The sequence below is a fragment of the Apodemus sylvaticus genome, chromosome 17 (assembly GCF_947179515.1).
Source record: "Apodemus sylvaticus chromosome 17, mApoSyl1.1, whole genome shotgun sequence".
NCBI classification, from domain to species: Eukaryota; Metazoa; Chordata; class Mammalia; order Rodentia; family Muridae; genus Apodemus; species Apodemus sylvaticus.
This window is the reverse complement of record NC_067488.1, coordinates 11,639,991-11,662,036: the sequence shown is the minus strand read 5'-3', so window position 1 is coordinate 11,662,036 and position 22,046 is coordinate 11,639,991.

Here is a 22,046-nt window from a genome sequence, read left to right as displayed (position 1 = left end):
TCATTGTTTTTAATAGCTGAGTAGTATTCCATTGTGCAAATGTACCAGTTTCTGTATCCATTCCTCTGTTGAGGAACTTCTGAGTTATTTCCAGCTTCTGGCTATTATAAATAAGACTGCTATGAACATAGTGGAGCATGTGTCCTTATTACATGCTGGAGAATCTTCTGGGTATATGCCCAGGAGTGGTATATCTGGGTCCTCCAGTAGTACTATGTCCAATTTTCTGAGGAGCTGCTAAACTGATTTCCAGAGTTGTTGTACAAGCTTGCAATCTCACCAGCAGTGTTCCCCTAAGGAGAAACTTTCTTAACTGTTTTATTTTGCTTCTGTAACAATGTCTGTAAAATTCTCATGGTTTTTCCCTCTGAAAAGAACATAAAACTTGACTTGGGACTAGTTTCTTAAAACTCAACTTCTCGGGAGATAACCCCAACTGACAGGCTCCTGTGTTCATGAACACAGCTTGCTTTAGTTTGACCAATATGGGTCAGTGGCCTTTCTTCTTTCATCTGAGGGACTAATACTGAACTTCCAGGATGCTATGGTTTCTCAACCAGTAAGCTCAATGCACCCAAATTGAGATATTTCTGTCCATTCATGTTTGCCTCACTATGGCAGACCAAGTCCCTAGGAACCATGCAAGAAGATGGCACTGGCTTGATGTGGTTACAGAACTTGTGCTACATTCACATAGCTGTTGTGAGTTTATGTGTGCAATGGCCCTATCAGGTCTAGCAAATACTATTTCACTTTAGACAGTTATTCCTTCAAGTTCTTACAATATTCCTGTCCTCTCTTTTTGTGCTGATTTCAGCATCTTAGGGAATAGGTGTGACATAGTTGACTGTCCCATTTAGGAGAGTCTCCTATTATCTGCATTTGATCAGTTGCAGGTCTCTGTATTAATCACCATCTATTACAAAATGAAGCTTTTCTGATGAGTGTTGACGGATATATATGCAATTTCCATGTCCTGGTTCTTGTGAATAAAGGAACAACAAACATAGATGAGTAAATATCTGTATAGTCCTTTGGGAATATTCCCAGAAGTGAATAGCTGTATCTTTTAGTAGATACATTCTAATTTTGTTGAGAACTCATCACAATGGTTTCCATAATGGCTGCACCAGTTCTGTACAGCCACCAGAAATGAGTAAGTGTTTCTCATTTCCCACATCCCTGTCAACATTTAGTGTCATTAAAAAATTCTTGGTCATTTTGACTGGGGTATGATGAACTCTCAATGTAACTTTAATTTGTATTTTCCTTATGACTTAGGATGTTGAAATTTTTAAAAAATTCTATTTCTCAGCTATTTGCATGTCTTCTCTTGAGAACTGTTTAGTTCTATACCCCAAGTTTTACTTAGGTTATTTGTTTTCTCAGTGTTTAGGTTTTGTTTTGTTTTGCTTTTTTTAAAAAAATTATTTGCATGTTCTAGATGTGAACCTTCTATAGATGTATATTCCCATTCTGTAGACTGCCTCTTTGTTGGAATGATAGTATCTCTTGTTACAAAAAAGCTGTCTAATTTAATGAGGTTTCATGGCTAATATTACTTGCTATGCCTATAAATAGAGCTATTCCCTACCTTTTTCTCTCACAGATTTATGGTATTAAGGGTTATATCTAGGTCTCTAATACACTTGGAGATGAGTTTTGTAAAGTGTGAGGTATAATATAATCTAGTTTCATACTTCTACATGTAACTATCCAGTCTGACAAACACCACTTGTTGAAGATTCTGTCCTTTCTCCAATTAATAATTTTGTTTTTTATAAAATATAATGTTATTGTAGCAGAGTGAGCTTAAATCTGAATCTTCAATTCCATGCCATTGTTTAATGAGGATGCCAATACCCTTACATTTTGATTACTATAGCTGTATCATATTTCTTAAAATCAGGGGTGTATCATATATCTTAAAATCAGTTGTTGCAGATTATTTTCTCTTTCCTGGATCATTGTATTTCCATATGCATTTTAATATGATTTTTTAACCTTCATGAAGAACCGCATTCAAATTTCCATGTGAAATGCATTGTCTACTAGATGACTATTTTCACAATATCATTCAAACAAATTCATGAGTATGGGAGTCCTTTACATATTCTCTAGTTTCTTTATTCAGTATCTTAATGTTTTCATCACATAAGTCTTTCATTTCCTTTGTTAGATTTATTACAAGCTTATTTTGAAACTATTATAAGTGATATTTTCTCCCTAATCTCTTTCTTGGTGTGTGTTTCTTTTATATGTTCAGAAAGGTTCTGTGTGGGAGGGGTGGGGGGGTGGGGGGGGTGGGGGGGTGCATGCGCGCTCGCGCGCACGTACACACACACACACACTCACACACGCACGCACACACACACTACTAGTGCTAGTCTAAAATGTCATCGTTTTGAAGCTGTTGTAGGTGCAGAAGAATATGGTCTAGGTGGGACAGCATTGACCCAGCACTGAATTCACTTAGGGGTTGACTTAGGGGTTAGTGGAAAATGCGATAGGAACATCTAAAAAGGCATTGGTCCAAAGCCTTCAAGACCTGCTTCAGGCAAAAGGAGAAGGGTTTGAAGAACAATGGTTAGACATTTTTATAAATCAGATAGATTCTTGTTGCCCATGGTTCTGAGAAAAAAGAACTTTAGATAAGAGAACCTGGGAAAAAACGGGAAAAGTGCTAAGAGACACCAAGGCAGATAATACTACCCTCTGCCTCTGGATGCTTATAAAAGACGTTATTAATGAAGAAACCTCGCAGGCATCAGATAGCACACAGGGAGAACTTCAGGAATCTCAAGAAGGAAGCCTGCCAAAGAGGACTTTCTCAGAAAAGGGTCCTCTCAACCCTAAATTAGAAAGATATAAAGATACTACTGATGAGCTAACATTAGAGGAGAAAGCTCATTCAGACGAAGGAGCTGCCAAATATGGTGAGGATTGACCTTGTAGCACACCTTCTGCTCTGCCTATGGCCTCTACCAAATAAGATGATACCCAGATGGATATGCAACTACATAAATTGGAGTTTGAAATTAAGTTGCAGAAATTGACTAATTAGCTACAGGAGCTAAGAAGGGTATCAAGTGCAGGAAGGTGCAGTGATTCTGAGATGCACCAATCCCGTAGAAAGAGCTGTAAGTCAGCCTCAAAGACAAGAACAGGATACATCTGACCTGCTGACTTTCCCTGTTCTTGAGATCATAGACCAGCAGAATAGAGTTAGATAATATCAAACCTTGAAGTTCAAAGTGATAAAAGAATTAAAAAAAACAGCTGTGGCATAGTTGAAAGTTGCTAATTTGCAACTGAATTGGATACCTTGGTACATCTGCAGACAAATTAATTCTGTTTTGCTTCTAACTATTTACCTTGTATTTTAAGAAGATTGATTGTCTCCACCTAGGCTCACCTGGTTTGAAAACTGGCATGTCTGTCAAAGACACTTGCAGAGTGTTTGGCAACAAATCAACTCCCTGATATCAAAACCTATACAAGTGGATCTCTTACGGGAGCCACATAGAACTCAGATCTATATGTGTCTGCTTACAAGTAGTCAAGGACGCCAGTGGGATGTGCTAGGCAAGGCACTGCAAGGGGAGGACCATGTTTTCTGTCTCTGAGTCCCCTGTGAAGCAAACCTGGTTGCAGAGAGGTTGGCATTTAAAGGCATTCCTTGGAATAGCAAACAACAAGGAAGCCTAGACCCTCTCCTCCATAAAAGGACACCATAAAGTATTTAGGAGGACTAGGTCAATATGTTTCCCCACCCTACCGCTGGATAATGTTCACCGTCCTTTGATGGATGACTGTCTACTTGGTTATAATCTTCACATCTTAAAGCTAATAAAAATGGAGGAGTTGTAGAGAACTGTATTGGGGTGCCATGCCACCTGGCAGGAACTTGACATCGACCAATGTGAAGTTCCTCTCCCAGCCTTTGAGTGGGAACTCCTGTGTTAGCCATAATTGCCTCCACCTGGTGAAGCACTCACACCAAGGTAAAGCCCATTGTTCTTCAAGGACATACAGTTTCCTGAGAAACACTAGCCGCCTGCTGAGCAAGGTTCTGCGGAGAAGCTTCCAGTCTTTGGGGGAAGGGTTTTCCTCTGCCTATATATTTGGAGTTCTCCATTAAACTTTGAGACCTTGAATAGCGGGTGTTGTCTTGGTCTCCATCTCTTTTTGCTGCCTTCCAATACATCCCTAGCTTCCCTTCCAGGTAACCTGTTTGATGTACCTGTGGGCAGTTACACTACTTAACGTGTTTATAAGCTTTAGAAGCTTCCTGGTGGAATCTTTAGGTTCTTGTATATATAAAGTCATATCACCTACAAATAAGGATATTTTTAGGTTCTCTCTTTCCTAGTTTTATCCTCTTTATCTTCATTGTCTTGCCTCATTGTTCTAGCCAATACTTCAAACGCTATATTGAACAGAAATAAAGAGGGTGGATATCTCTGGCTTATTCATAATTTGAGTAGAAATGTTTCAAGTTTTTCTGTTTTAGTATGATGTTGGTTGTAGTTTTGCTGTATGCTTCTTTTTAAATGTTAAAATATTGGCTCTTTATACTTATATTCTCTAAGACATCTATCTTTTTAAAGGCTTTCTATATATCTAATAAGATGGTTGTATGTCATTGTCCTTGAGTATACAAAGCAGCTATACATAAAGAAACTGACTCTTATAGTCTTGACAAGTAAGCCTGATTTATTTTTTCTGAAGAGTTTTGATATGTCTTCTAGAACAAAGACCATTCTTTCTACTTATTGAACCTCACAGAAAAATATGATTTAGGAATACAATGAGAAAGTTTTGTCTCTTTTGTCTTAATTTATAGGTGACTCACATAGAGGAAATTGGTTTTCTGGTCTCATTGACTCAAAAAGCATCCTAAGCCACAAACGGATATACCTACATACTACTATTAACTTAGAGGGATGTATTGCTTTAGTGTTTGGGCTTTTCTGTTTACAGTGAATATCTTTAGTTTAGTCAGTACATCTTACATACATGCACATACACACAAACACACACTCATAGAAACACAGAGAGAGAGAGAGAGGGGCAGCAAGATAGAGAGAGACAGAGAGACAGAGAGATCTGAATTGGACATGAAGGATCACAAAGGAGAACCAAGGAACACACACTGAGGAGCTGTTTGTTGAACCTGAAATGCTATTCTACCTACCAATCATCTATGTGTTTTATTCCTTCTCTTCCTTCAGGTACTTGTCCAATCTCATCTTCTAAGCCTCTCTTGGACAGCTTGTGCAATTGTGGACTAAGCCTGTTCCTGGCCTGCATAAACCCGCCTACTCTGTCTTACACTTTTGTAGGTCTTAGGATGATATTTACCATTTCTTGACACAATTTAGAAATTTCTTATTTTTATGTTTACTATTTATTCGTGTCAATACTCCAGCCTATTGAGCACTACATGAACCAGGTCATTTTTGACTGTTTTGGCATCAATATTCCCATAAAACAAAGACTAGAACATGGTTGGAACTTAATATGTATTAAGTTCATATTAATATTTAATGATGAGAACCACTGGTTTGGCTGTGAGTAAATAACAACTACATACTTCAAGTGGAAATGCAAACTGGTCCAGAAGCTATGAAAGTCAGTGTGGAAATTCCTCAAAAGATTTTAAACAGGCCTGCCACATGATCCAGCTAAGCCTCTTTCAGGGCATGTAACCAAAGATTTCTATATCCTACTATAAAAAATTTCAGCCCATCCATGTTCAGTGATACTGTATTCACATTATCCAGGAAATAGAAGCAGCCTAGAGAGCCATCATCTGAAGAATGGTTAATGAAAATGTGGTACATTTACAAAACAGAATTCATCTGTTAAAAAAGAAATTAGGAAAGTCATAGGTAAATGGATGGAGGGAGAAATACTCATTCTGAGGGATGTAACTCAAACCCAGAAAGATAATCAGAGTGTACTTTCTCTAACTGGTTAGTCAGATTTCAGTTTTCACATGTGCTATTCCATCCCATATGCATAGAAGTCAGTAAGCTCATCAGGGGTTGTAGAATTTCTAAACAAGGAAAGACAGAAGTTAGGTTTTACTGATGAATTTTTGAAGAATTTTATTACATCGGTAAGATTTGAAAAATTCCCAATCAAACATATTACTTTCCACATTAATTTGATCATGAAGTTATTTGTGTGATTACTATATCTTAAAAGCTACATTTCACGTCTTAAAAGGTGCTATACTAAATCATCTTTTATATTCTCTTCATCTATAAAGTGTGTAATCTCATAAAGAAATGTTTTGCATTTATAAACAAAGTACAGGCAGAATTGAAACTGATTGAAACCTCAGCTCAGATTTATATACTTACCTCTGATTTTAAGTGCTTTTTATTTCTGAAACTGCCCAAATTCTAACTAGTTACAAAGCTTGTAGACCTGTTATTAACCTTTCAGGTTATCTACACTACTGATATTTTAAAAGTAAACCTGGTGCCATGCTGTTAAGCAAGAGGCAGGGAAAGATGCCCAGAGACCAGACTGCTTCCAGGACACAAAGCAGTGATCTGAGGACACCCTGCCTACAGCGGGTGGCCATGTGGCACAGGCTGGCTGTAGATACAGAGTCCCTCCTGCAGCCATGCATCATGGGTAGACAGAAGATACCCAGAAGCCCACCAGCTGCATGGCTCACCTGCAGCAAGAACCAGTACAAATGCAAGTATTTGGTGGATAACATAGAAGAGTTTGAGCATTATGAAGAGAGATGGAACTGGAGACAGGAGGATGGAGAGGAATAGCTTGATGTTTGTAGTCTTCCCTGATACCTGAGGCCATGGAGAAGTCCCAGCCCATTCTGCCACTGAGGGTTCTATCTGGGTCCATAGACATGCAGCAGCAGCAGTCTGTGTTGATGTCCATCACTCATATTACCACCAAAGACCATACCGACGTTCCTGCTCTGGCCTGTTGTCTGAGCACATAGATGTGCAAGTGCTATGCAGAGCTATCCATGTCCCTTACTTCTGAGGATGCTGGAGAGCAGGCACTGTGCCTGGGCAGCACAGTAGAGCTAGCCCTAATGGCAAGGGCATGTGTGAGCTAACCACATGCTAACCACCTCATCTGTGGTGAAGTGGTGTAGATGCAGGGATAATGCTCTCTCCTTGCCTTCCCTCTCACCATCTGTGGCAGGCAGGAGACCTATAACACGAGGTCATGAGAATGAAAGAGCTGGCTTAGCCCCTTACCAGGTGCAGCATTGGGTAAGCATGCCATGGTAGTACTTCAGAGATTGTCCTGGTGTACAGAAAAGCTGTCAGGCTGACCAATTCAGATTCTTCAGGCTTTGAGTTGACCTACCACAAAATCTACCTCATAGACAAACAGCAGGAACTTGTGAAAAGACCTCTCTCCCCATTCCCTCTGCCCCTCTCTCTCCACGTGCTGATGGTCAACCTATTTTCTTCTCCTCTACTTCCCTCTCTGCCTCTCTCTGCCTCTATTATCCTCTTAACTCCCCTGCCCATGCCCCAAATAAAGTCTATTATATACTAAAACATGAAAATAGATCATATACAATTGCTTTTTAAAAATCGAACTCAGTATTTTTTTTCAGGAAAACCATTTAGAGACTATGTTATCTCTTCTTGCAATGTAAAGAATAAATTTCATATCATTGTCCTTTCTATCCCTCCCCATTGCCCATTAATCTTAGATCTTAGGTTTGATGTTGAGTGTTACATTTTTCTTATTGCATATTTTTAATAAGCTGAAAATGAAATGAGGGCCGCTCTGATTTATATGGAGCTCTGATGTTAATTGTAACTCTCTTCTGCTTGGATTTGCTTCCGTAAAAGCCATTTATAGTTTATTGCTTCAGCAATCTTTGTTGCAGGAAGAATTAATTTCTCTGAAAGGTTATGGTTTGTAAGATTCAAAGTGATTGCTGCCTTGCCTATTTTAGGGTAATCAAATTCATATTCATATATCTGATATATAAATATCATAAGTTATGGGCTTTACAAATTTGGTCAGTCACTGAAGGTTACTGTGGTATGTGAAATTATTTTAATTTTCCCATACTGCCAAGGACATTAAGAACATTTTGTGAAATAATTCAAATTATTGTTAACCCAGACTGAGCCTAAATTAATGTTCTGTTTCACAATTTAATGAATGCATACATAATGTCACATGGCAATGAATCTGTGCAATTTAAACCACCCCTTAATCAGTTTTGCTAAAAACAGAATCCAAGAGAAAAACATATTTCATCTGCCTCTTGGATTCTTACTTGCTCATAGCTCCCTCTAGGGGTTAAATTAACTTACTGCACCACAGACCCAACACCCCTGCTCACAATGTATCAGTTCTCTGTCCTAAGACCTTTGTCAACTTTGTTACCCTTTGTTACCTTAGACTTACCATTATGAGGTAGGTAGATCTAATTTTAGGTAAAAATATATATGAGCACAGATGGCCTGATCTCATCATGTGAAAGCCTGACAACTTACGTGGGGGTCTCCAAATTCAAGTGCCGTAACTCACTCCACTAATGGTCTTGGCCATGGCACTGGTATGAAGGTGCACGGTGTTTCACATGCAGATAGGCCAAGAACATAATCATCAGGAATAAACAAGGCATAGTTATTGCATGGAATACTACAACCCAATGGAAGCAAATGTTTGGGGGAGTAATATGAACCACCACCACTTCTACCACCACCACCACCACCACAATACCAGCAGCAGCAGCAGCAGAAGTAGAAGCAGCAACATACATTTTATGTCCCAGGTACCTCTAGATGTTCTATTTTGTTATAGCTTACTCTTCAGATGATCCACAACATAGGCATTATCATCTATTATTGAAATAGTAATTTGGTAACAGATGTAAACCAAATTGCTCAAGGTCTCATGGCAAAAATTACTGAAAATCTTGAGATTAAAATTCAAGTCCCACTGGGATTTTGGGAAATGGGGTTTTGGTGGCAAAGTTTTAAAGATTTTCTCAGTGGTTAATTTTTCCACTTTTGTCTTTAATTTGTTCACCATGGCAAACTATTTTAGAGTATGACAGTTTTTAATATAATACAAAGGTCTAGGTATAGCATGGTCATGTTGGTCCACTCACAGTAGGTGGGGATATACATTCCCATAAGAATTCAGCATCCAACCACAAGATCCTGTAGATGTTATAGATAGAAATGCAAAAGTACATTGCATGTATGACATTGAAACAAGGAGACAGCAGATTATCCATATATGCCCAATATGATCACAAATGTATATTGTAATGCTGTGGTGGTGTGAAATGCTTGGCTCATGGAAAGGGAGGAGCCTTTAGGAGGGGTGGCCTTGTACAATAGCTGTGGCCTTGTTGGAGGAACTGTGCCACTGTAGTCAGGCTTTGAGGTCCTATGCTCAAGCTCTGCCAAGTCAGATGGAGCTTTCTCCTGGCTACCTGAAGAAGACAAACTCCTACTGCTATCTGTGGATCTACATACAAAACTTTCAGCTCCTTCTCTTTCAGTGTGTCTGCCTGCATCCTGCCTTTCTTCCCTCCTTGATGTTACTGGACTGAACGTCTGAAACTAAGCCAGCTCCAATTAAATGTTTGCCTTATAAAAGGTGTGTTGGCCATGGTGTCTCTTCACAGCAATGGAAACCCAAAGTAAGACAAATGCCAAAGCAGTGCTAGGCCTCAATGTCAAAATTAACCTCAGGCCTGAATGTAGCATCTGAAATTATCTGTGGTAAAAAACATTTCTGACAATGAGTTAAGGTGAAATATTTCTTAGGATTCACCACCCAAATCATGCTGTATAAAAGCATAAATTGTTATAAACTAACTTTGAATAAAATGAAACAATTTTATTTGAGGAAACAGCATGAAAACTGAACATGCTTTAGTTTTTTATACATTTCTAGGAAATTAATGTGGGGTAGCATCAGATCCTGACTGCTTGGAATAAAACATGAAAAGGAAGGAGGATTAAAAAGGGACTCCAGTGTCCCTTTAATATATAAATACACCAAAATAAAGTGATGGATTAGACCAATTTCCTTTCATAGAAAGTCTTCATTTTCATAAAATGTATATTCTCTTTAGAGAAAGTAATAAATATGCACAAAAATCGATATTATTGGTAAGAGGTGGTAATAAAATTAAAAAGTTTGATTTTATGGAATGAATGGGGAAGATAGTCTCCACAAAAGCCTTAAGAGATTAGATCCTATAACAAAGTGTTCCCAACATTCAGAAAAAACAAAGCTACAATTCCAAGAATGGAGAGTGCTTAGGGACAGACTGCTGGAACAAAGAAAACCAGAAAGAAAAGGCAAGTGTGTCTTTATCAATGTTGGATATAATTTTGTTTTAAAACTGTTTTTATTTCATTCTTGACCTTGTGTCAGTAGCCAGAGATGCGGTGAATTCATGAATTCAATGGCCACAATATGTCCAGGAGACAGCATTCACAGCATTGATCCTCATCTGTACTTCCTTTCCCTTGATGATCACAGATCCTTCGTCATGTGTGAGTGTGAAGCTGATAATATCAGTTCCATTTAGAACTGAAAACTCAACACCGATCAGTTTGGCTATTCTGTCCAGTTATGAGTGTCTGAAAATTTTGGCATGAATCTATAATCCATCTGGGCTTTGATTCTATTGAGAACCATGCACTTGTGTGTGTGTGTGTGTGTGTGTGTGTGTGTGTGTGTGTTATATTTGTATGTGTTTGTGTATGTATATGTATGTATAAATATATACGTACATATGTGCAAATGGAGACCAGATGATGACTTTGTTGTACTTCTCAGTTCCTCTTCACCTTATTTCCTGAGATAGGGTCAAAATTTGGTAGTCTAGTAGTCTAGTCGTAAGCTACAGGGATCCTCATCTCTCCAACTCCCAGCACTGGAATTACAGGCACACACTCCTTCACAAAGCTCAAATCTGAACCACTTTACCAGTTGAGCCATATCCGTAGCTTTACACCGATCCTTGAGGGACCTTACCTGCATCAGCAGCACCTGAGATTGAAATGCTGTTTTATTCACCTCCACAGTTCCAGAGTTCCCACATAGTAAACTTCTAATGAGTGAACACACTGAGTAACTCAGTGGACTTAAAAATCACCTCTGAAGTGAACGCTTTAATCTTCTGTCTTCATTTGATGGCTCGCTATCAGAGCTATGTGTTGGACTTATTCTTTGTGACAAACGTATGCTGAATACAAAAGGTAGGAAAGTGGGATCATACTCTACTTGCAGAGATCTTAGGGCTTGCCTAATTTAGTAGGCAAATTTATCTTATGGACCTGTTGCTTTAAAACATGTATAATATTCATGTGATGACAACAGACACAAAAATTGTTTGTTTATAAAGTATGAACAGATATAAAAGCACAAGAATGGTACTCAAATGACCTTCAAATTGAAATTGTGGAGATACCTTCTGTTGAAGTCCATACTGGTTAGTTTATGTTTAGGCAACATGGTGCTAATGTGAGTATTTATCTTGACATAAGATGGCTGAAACTGGATTTCTACAGGCCTAAGAGTGAGAAAAAATGGCTGAATACCAGGTATGCAGTTAACTCAAAAGTATGTAATAGTGTAATGTGTAATAGACTTGTGGGGATTAAATGGATGTTCATGGTTGACATGGCATGTCAAGTATTCTAATGCCACAAAGTCATGGGAGTATCAAAGTCATCCCCAAGTAAGGTACAGAGGGAAGCCAAAGCCTTCCTCTGGTCCTTGTGCAGATGATAGTGGTAGAAGAAAATGTCCACCATAGTTTTTTGCCTACAAATGTTTTTGTTCTGGGACTAGTCCCCTACAGAGACTATTATTATGGAAATTAGTTAAGCCTGCCTCCTTGTTGAGTCATATATATTAATGCAGCCTTTTTGATTGTCAGTATGCAGTAACCCCCCCTCCCTGTTCAACCAAAAATCCCAGTCTACCTTGATCTCAGTTTCTGCATCTATGTGTCCTTGTAGTTGTCCTTTCTTTGTTCCCTCACCACCCCGGATAGATAAATTCAAGAAGCCTTAGAGAGCAAAGCAATAACTATTCCTGACAAAATGCCACTTTTGTATGATTGTATATAAATACAGCTTCAAGGTTAGAGACTTGTGTTTTCTCCTTCACCATGTTGTAGCTAGATTCTTGGTTTCTTTAAAAATAAACAATCATGTTATGCAAAACTTTTGTTTTAATCTCAGGTTTTGGTTGTGGGGCTACTTCAGATTGTCCATGCAGCAGACTATTTGCCTTATGCTGTGGCAGGCATGTGATTTGTTTAATTTTGGATAAGGTATAAATACTAGAGACCTGAGAGGGCTAGCATGAAGAAGAGGAGAAGGGGGGAGAAGGAGGATTATCAGGAGGATGAGGAGGAAGAAGAGGAAGAGGAAGGGGAAGGGGAAGGAGGAGAAGAAGAGCAAGAAGAACAAGAAGAACAAGAACAAAAAGAACAAGAACAAGAAGAATAAGAACAAGAAGAACAAGAAGAACAAGAACAAGAAGAACAAGAAGAACAAGAAGAACAAGAAGAAGAAAGGTAAAGGGGAAGAAGGAAAAGGAAGAGGAGGAGGAAGAGGAGGAGGAGAAGTGTGCCTATCTATGTATGTGCAGCCTGTTTGTACCAAGATGTCCTTGGATGTCTGTAGGTATTTGCCTGCTCCGCAACCTCTGTGACAGTGAACCAAACAGAGTCTTTTCTAGCTACAGTTTCTCAAGTCTCGCCAATCTCCTGGCCTCCTGTGAGCTTCACTGTTTCCTGGCTCAAGAGCTTCGACCTCACCAGCATGTCTGCAGACATATACAATGCCCCTGTGTTTTCCAGTGCAGGATTAAATGTGGGCTACTATGTAATGAAGCTTGCAGTCTTGCTCACTCAATAGTGTTCTGCTATGCACAAGAGCCAGTCTTCACTCTCCTCTGTAGTTGGGCTGACAGCTGTCTGAAGAGCTGTGAGATCTAGGGTTTTTTCCTCTTAGTCAAAGTCTATGCAAAATGTGATGATTTTGGTTAAAATATATTTAGATAGTTATAAACACATTTTACTAAATTTGGGCGCAGCTGGTTTGACCACCCTTGGTGAATGATTTTGAAATTCAGTTTAACTTTTGTGTATTTTTGGAAGCCTGGGGATTAAGAACAAAATTATGTGTGTTGAAAATTATCTCAGATCCTGAAAGGGTTGTTTATGTGAATAAAATCTCAGGATCATGACATAAATATCATGAGGAAGAAAAATAGAAACTTAAATAAACATCTGTGCACATGTTTTTCTTTTTAATACATAGTTTCAAATAGTTTAGTCAATGGCAGATTATACCATCCACTAAGTCACTGAAATGTTTTTATAGGTATCAAGTATAGTGATATAAAATTTCTAGTGGAAAATTTTGCAATGTGCATAGTATTTGCTGTGGAAATTCTCTTGTTAGATATATATCTTAAAAACTTCCCAAACTGAAGTTTGAAATGTGATTTTTTTATGTGCCTTTGTCAACTGGTATGTTGGTAAACTTCCTTATTCTCCAAGTTTCCTGGTGTTCTGATATGCTTCAGAGACTCCAGATTTCTATTTAAAATGTATACATAGTTTGCAACCTATCCCATTACTGTGTTCACTACATCACCAGACAAGCTTGAAGTCAACTATCCATCTTCATAATGGTTTGAATATGGACACCAATGGATGTGGTCTTTAAAATGGAGATAAGTCCTCAACTGCCAAAAGGGAGAATTTGTCCAATAAAATTATTCTCTTATGGAATGCCATCTTGCCATTCAAAATGTTTGTGAAAATGTATGTTAAAAATGATAATACCAAAACTAATTATTAGTTTTTACTTGGTAATAGTAACTACCAAAACAGATAACTGCTACCTAAATTTAAAATATGCAAAGTGAAATAAACCAGGTGCATAAGACAAATATTCACTTATATGTGTGGAATACTTATGTGTGTTATCTTATTTAAATGTGTAACCTTAAAGGAACCAAACTCATAAAAGCAGGAAGTAGATTGGTGACCAAACACTGAAGGGTGGAGGTGAGGATTTATAAACAATGTTAGTCAATAGTAACAAAGTCCCAGGCAAGAGGAGGCTCTGGTCATCTATTGCACAGCTGGTGACTGTAGTCCATGACAACATGTATTTCTAAACAGTTAAACTACTGGATTTTAAAGTGCTTGCTGACAGGAGCCTGATACCCTGATACAGCTGTCACCTGAGAGGCTCTGCCAGTGCATGACAAATACAGAGGGGGATACTCTCAACCAACTATTGAACTGAGCACAGGGTCCCCAATGGAGGAGCTGTAGGTCCTAGAGAAAGGACCCAAGGAGCTGAAGGTAATTGCAGCCCCATAGAAGGAACAACAATATGAGCCACCCAGTACTCCCAGAGCTCCCAGGGACTAAACCACCAACCAAAGAGTACACATGGCTCCAGATGCATATCCAGCAGAGGATGGCTTGTTGGACATCAAAGGGAGAAGAGGCCCTTGGTACTGAAAAGGCTAGATGCCCCAGTATAGGGGACTGCCAGGACAGGGAAGTGGGAGTGAGTAGATTGGTGAGCAGGGAGATGGGTTAGGGGATTTTTTGGGGGGCGGGGGAACCAGGAAAGGGGACAACATTTGAAATGTAAATAAAGAATATAACTAATAAAAAACTATTTAAGAAAAAAGACTGGATTTTAAATTATCTCACAAAAGTAATTTATACAGATATTAATAAGCCTAATTGAATCATACTAAAATATTACTTTATTTCTCTTTTTTCTACATTCTTTGTTTACATTCCAAATGATTTCCCCTTTCCTGGTTCCCCTCTCTTGTCTCTGCTCATTCCCCAATCAACCCCCTCCCACTTCTCTGTTCTGGTAATCCCCTACATTGCTGCATCAAGCCTTTGCAAGACAAGGGCCTTCTCCTTCCTTCTTGGGAATCATTTGATATGTTAATTGTGTCTTGGGTATTCAGAGCTTCTGAGCTAATATCCACTTTTCAGTGACTGCATTCCATGTGTGTTCTTTTGTGATTGGGTTAATTTAAAGGTGAACTCATGCATTTAATCCACTTGTGAGGTGTAGGTAGAAGGGTAAAAAGTTCAAGACCAGAATGAAATACATAAAATCTTGCCTCAAAAACAATCAATCAATATGATAGGTAACATTTTGATGAATAGACAAAAGTAATAAAGCAACATAAGGATATAATTTATTTATATAAATATTTTTATCATTTATTTAATTTTATGTATTTATATATAAAACATTATAACATATTTATTCTGATCAGAATATGTCTTATGGAACTGTATTGAGGGAAGCAAAGTACTTCCAAGCTAATGTCCTTTCTATTGTATGGTGACAAAAAAAATGCAAAATAAGAACCTGCCAATCCGGTTCCTCAGAAAACTGGACATGACACTTCTGGAGAACCCTGTTATACCTCTCCTGGGCATATACCCAAAGGATTCCCCGGGATGCAATAAAGACACACGCTCCATTATGTTCATAGCAGCCCTATTTGTAATAGCCAGAAGCTGGAAAGAACCCAGATGTCCCTCAAAGGAGGAATGGATACAGAAAATGTGGTATATTTACACAATGGAATAGTACTCAGCAATTAGAAACAATGAATTCACAAAATTTTTAGGCAAATGGTTTGATCTGGAAAATATCATCCTAAGTGAGGTAACCCAATCACAAAAGAATACACATGGAATGCAATCTCTGATAAGTGGATATTAATTAGCCCAGAAGCTCTGAATACCCAAGGCACAAATTGCATAACAAATGACTCCCATGAAGAAGTATGGAGAGGGTCCAGATCCTGGAAAGGATTGATCTAGCATTGGAGGGGATTAAAAGGACAGAGAAAAAGGAGGGAGGTGATTGGAGAAGGGATGGAGAGAAGAAGGTTTATGGGACATATGGGGTGGGGGGATCTGGGAAAGGGGAAATCATTTGGAATGTAAACAAAGAATATAGAAAATAAAAATATTTAAAAAAAAGAATCTATTGAATAAAAAAAAAAGGATTTGATCTCCAAAAAAAAAAAAAAAAAGAACCTGCCAATCTATAACCTAGTGTAATGAAAAAAATACACCGTAATGGTAGAATATTTATTAGCATACTTTCCATGTGTTGATGGGATATATATATATCCCATCTTTATATACATATATTTATATATAAAATACATATTTAATATATATATATGATACAAAAGATATATATATATATCTTTATATATATATAAAGAATCTCTGTACTATATCATATATGTATTTTGAATAATGGAAATATTTTATTCATTATCACTTTTTTATTGTTTGGTATTTTTAAAAAAATGAATACACACTATGTGGCTATCACAAGAAAGAAAAGAAATAGGATCTTCACATTGATACCACATTTTAAACAGCATACATATTGAATGTGGATCACCTTACTGTTCTTTAAAGATCCATTAGAGACCCGTTACAATGGTTCTCAACCTTCCTAATGCTGTCACCCTTTAATGACTGTTTAATACAGTTCCTCTGTTGTAATGACTACAAACCTTAAAATTAATTTTGTTGCTATGTCATAACTAACTTGCTACCCTTGCAAATTGTAATGTAAACATCTGTGTTTTCAGTTGGTCTTTGGTGACCTCTTCAAAAGGGCATTTGTCTCCTAAAGGGGTTGTGACTGAGAGGTTGAGAACTACTACATTACAGTAAAGACCATGAGAGCTGGATATATAGCTCGGGTGGTAGAGCATTTATTTAGCATGTACAAAGTCCTACATATGAGTGCTAATGTCATATATTCCATGAATTCCTGCAATCCCAGTACTCAGAAACTAGACACAAAAAGATCTGAAGCTCAAGGTTATCCATAGCTAAGCAACATGTTTCAGAACAGCCTAGACTACATGACATCTTGTGTGGTGGTTTGAATATGCTTGGCCTTGGAGTGCCACTGTTAGGAGGTGTGGACTTGATAACGTAGCTCTAGCCTTGTTCAGGAAGTGTGTCACTATAGGGGAGGGCAATAAGACCCTCCTCCTAACACATGGAAGATCTTCCAGCTGCCTTCAGAACAGGAAGTGGAACTCTCAGCTCCTACAGTGCCATGCCTGCCTAGACACTGCAAGGCTTCCTGCCATAATGATAATGGTTCATAAGGACTGAACCTCTGAACATCTAATCAAGCCCCAATTAAATGTTGCCCTTTATTAGAGTTGCCATGGTCATGATGTCTCTTCACAGCAATGAAACCCTAAGACACCCTATGCCAAACAGAACAACAACAACAAAAAGAATACATACCATTAACTTAATTGGGCACAAACTAACATTTAAGCTTCAGGTCTTTATACCAAGCATCTTGAATGATTAAGGACTCAGTCCCACTTGCATTTCTTCCACCTGTTAATGTGGCAGAGCTCCTAGAATCCCACACCTGTTTTGCCTCTAGCATATGGTATCACTAATGGGCTCTCTGATGGAGTGCTAGGGAGTCTAATTTCTTCCAAGTAATACCACTCACCTTGTGGCTTTCCTGTTGGAGTAAATAATGGATTTCAGAACTGTATCACAATAGATCATAAATTTGAGCACACTCCAACACATGTGTTTATAATGTATAATCATGTGCTGTGTCAATATGGAGTAGTGATCTGTTATGCATTATTCCTGACTACTGCTTTTATATCCATTTACAGTACAATTTCAAGAAGCCTTTTAAAAACAAAGTGTGATTGTAACATTAGAAACTTGCAAACATCCCTTATGTCACTTAGAATAAACCATACAAATCACCATCATTAAGCATTAAGCCAAACCGCAATGACTTAAAGGAGATGAACAATTTATTCATGTGGCTATGCCCAGAATAGCAATCCTGATGGAAGCTCTGCAAATTCAAAAATCATTCTGTAGGCACACACCTCCCATGTTTGAGTTTGTGGTGTATATTAGAGTACATCCCATGGCTTTTTCTAAAAGAATGAAATGAAATTGTTATGCTTCAATAATTTGAATCTTCCCAAATTTGAAACATGAAACTTAAAATGTAGCTAATGGACATATTTTGAAACAGACACATATCGAGCTAATTTTTAAAAATGAAATAGCAAATGCGTGGGGAGTGAATCCATTTGAAAGAAGCAAAGAACCCTGGCTAAGCTTGTGTTTCTGGTGTTTTAAACAGAACAGTGATGGCTCTCCGCATCTGCTACTATGCCCTGGCATCAGGAGCCTCAGATCACAGCCACCTGTGAGTTTAGGCAACAGGGCTTTCAAACCCTCTGAACAGGCTGTGAGTTTGCTATTTGTAAATCTGGTAAATTAAGAAAAGGCTTCCAAGAAATCAGTGTTGCCATGCTTCATAGAAAGTGAACATCCTCAGGCCATTCTGAGTTGCGCTTACAACAGGTGTCTAATTAACAACTGCAACTTCTGCTCTCAAGAGTCTCTTATTATTGTGATTATTGTTATAATACTCTCTGAGCTCTCTGAACTACCCATTTCCAAGCAATAAGCATTGGATTTCATACAATATAAGTCATGAATTTGTGTGTATGTAGTAGTTTCCATGTACATACACATGTATGTAGTAGTTTCCATGAAATCCCTTCATCCACATAGTGAGGTATGCAGAACTGTCATGCGCTCCATTTTACCTTTAAATATCTGGACAATGTGTCTGTTTGTGTATATTTGCCAGGTGGCAGATAAAATACTACACAAAGAAACCAGACTAAGCCAGCCACAAAAACAAAAGCTGAGATACAATTTGCATTCAACTCACCAAGCTAAGTGCCTGTGGGATTCTACTTGCCCAGAGTGATATCAGAGAATATACTTTCTATGAGCTAGAGGTAGCCCTGTGTCTGAGGTTGAGTATTTAAAGACATATCTGAGCTCTGAATCTATATAGGAGTAATGTGTCTTTCTTTCTTCCTCCTTCTCCCTTCCTCTCCCCCCTCTCCCTCCCTCCCTTCCCCCTTTCTCTTCCTCTCTGCCTCTCTCCCTCATTGCTTTCTTGATGCAATTTGTGGTACAGGTTAAACTGGAACTCACTATAAAGCCATCTGAGAGGTATAATTGGTTGTACACCATTTTTGTCAAATGCTCTTATATTTGTGTGTGTGAATGTGTGCACACCAATTTCTGGATTGCTGTCTACCTTATTCTTTGAGTCAAACTCTCTTAATTGAACCCAGAAATAACTGACAGGACTAGACTGTCTAGGCAACCAGCTTACTCCAAGGATCCCTTTCTCTCTCCTCTCAGAGTCCAGAGGTCACAAGTAGACCACATCACTCACCCAGCATTCTCACAAGATCTGAGAATTTGAACTTGAGAATCCTTACACTTCTATATCAAGGACTTTTCCTGCTGAGGCAGTTCCTTTACAGTTCACTTTATCTCTTATTCTGTACATTTTCTTAATTACATTTTAATTTTTCTTATACACTAACGTGGGCATATATTTATTATCAAAACAAACAGATTGATAAAGACTCTTCATTCACCAAACATGTTCCATGAATGAAATTCAAATTCCATCCCACTGTTAATTCTTTCTTTAATGTTATTTTGACATTTCTTTATTAAATGTCTTTAACCTCTTAATCACAAGTTAACTTGGGCCCTTCATAAAGCAAAGTAAAATACAAACCATGGAACTAATTGAAGCTATGTAAATATGGGAATATCAGTTTCAAAGTGCAAAGAGAAACTAAAGTGATGTTTCTAGATGGCTTATTTGACCTGTTAGAATTGCTCTCACCTGTTATATTACATGCACATATCCCTGGGTTGTAGTGATCATCAGAAGCATTTTCAATTCTAACTGTGAAAATTGTACAATTTCTCATTGATAGAACAGCTAAATAAGAGTGTTATGAATCTCTGATTGGAATTTGACATTGTGCTCCTTTATTTTATAAGGAATCTTGAAAACCTGGACAGTAAGACACCAGCTCAGCTGGACAGCCTTCCTCCATCCCTTTCAATCTGGGTTGGGTGAGTCCTTCCAGACATGGAGGGTGTCATCAACGTGCTGTCTCTAATCATGGACTTGCATTTTTATCTTCTGAATGGGTACAGAAGAGGCCTGCTCTTCATGGTTATTGTATTTATGGCATCTTAACGTCTTAGTGGATTGTCAATGACTGTTTGCTAAATGATTGTCTTTAGTGGACTAGAATAATAAATCTGTTCTTATAGACCAAAAGCTTTAGACGATGTTGTCTTAGACTCTCTTGCCTGGAAATCTACAGAATACAATCTGACACATGTATATTAAAGCAATAATAATATCTATAATCCTGTATCTAGTCTAGGGAATTTGGAAAATGTATCAATAGGCCCCGGTAGTTCCTTCAACTCTTCATTTTTGCTGTTATCTTCAGTTCTCAGATCTAGATAGGCAGACAGAGATTTTCAAGCATAGAACTCTTTGTGGCTTAAATAACAAAGTTTAACCTCAGTCCCTAATTTTATAAACACAAGAACTTTTAATGTCTTTGGTATTTTTGCCAATGATCCAGAAGGGGGCAGCATTTATTCACAGTAAGAAAACTTAGCAACCCTTTCAAAGTCTTCAAAATTAGACAAAATGGCCAGTTAAACAGTTCATGTATTTGTATATGTCAAGAGTAGGGAAAAGTGTAGAAATCCTGACACCCACTTTGCTGTGTAGGCATCTCATGGGGAACTAACATATAGCTCCATGAAAAAAAAATTCCTTGTATTCACTCACAAATGAATCCTTGATACTGGGCACAGTTTTTAGTACATATTGTCACTCAAAACGTTGATTATTTATAAATACTACAGGTACAATTCATTGACAAAATCATTCCAAGACACGTATGTAAACTAGAAAAACCTATGTGTGTGTATCTCTCTTTATCCACCACTGTTATGGTGGCCCTAACTCAGTTTTATATATATATATATATATGTGTGTGTGTGTGTGTGTGTGTGTGTGTGTGTGTGTGTGTGTGTGTGTGTGTATGCAGCTCCAACCCATATATTTACTTAACAAATATGCTGAGCACCTAACATAACATACAGGATTTTAAAATATGGTCTACTATTCTAGACAAAATATACACCACCAACTGGGTCCTGGAACAAGGGTTAAATTGGGATTGAGCTGTACTTTCATGTGTAGCAGGAGATAGACTTCCTGGCAAAAATGACTCTAATTAATACTAGACACATCAGGTAGTATAAATGACCAGATGATCTACCTGTTCAGCTACCCTTAAACGTTACTACCTATGTCATTTTCCTCCAAGTAAATGCTGATTGTAAACCTTTGACACTAAACCAAACAAATAAGAAAGCAGAGTTGTTCTGTAATAGCTTATCCCACCCACCTTCTTAGACAGAGATAAGGACAAGAGGGTTTGCTACATTTCCAGGGTTGCACAGCTGAGCAATCATAGATTACTTCTGTCCAGTTGTCTCCCTAGGGTTCTGCTGCCCCTTGTATAGCATCAACTCCATCCAGTCACTGTCTATAACGGTTTTCACTAACACTCAATTTTTAGAACTATTTTAGGCTCAAAGCAAAACTAGCCTTATCTATTAGTTCATTAGTGAATCACGTGTTTGGCATTATGTAAACTCTTATTATCACACCCCTCTTTTATCCTATAGAACTTTAGCAATCTTGTTCTTTATATCTAGTTCTAAATCTATATTCTATACAAGAGATACAAGATCTCTATCTAATATTCCCTTTGATTTCTCTTTCTCTCTATATATCTCTATCTTTCTTCTTTCCTCTCCCCATCTCTCTTTTTCTCTACCCTTCCTCTATACCTGTTTCTTCTATTTTTCTTTCTTAAACTATCAAGCAGTTCTTCCAACATGTGTCATAAAAGACTAATTTTTCTCGATTTCAGTGACTTTCTTCCATTATCAAAGATTTGTCACTACATTTTAATATTAACTGTTTGAGACTCTTTGTTGTTTTACTGATCTATTTGTTTATACT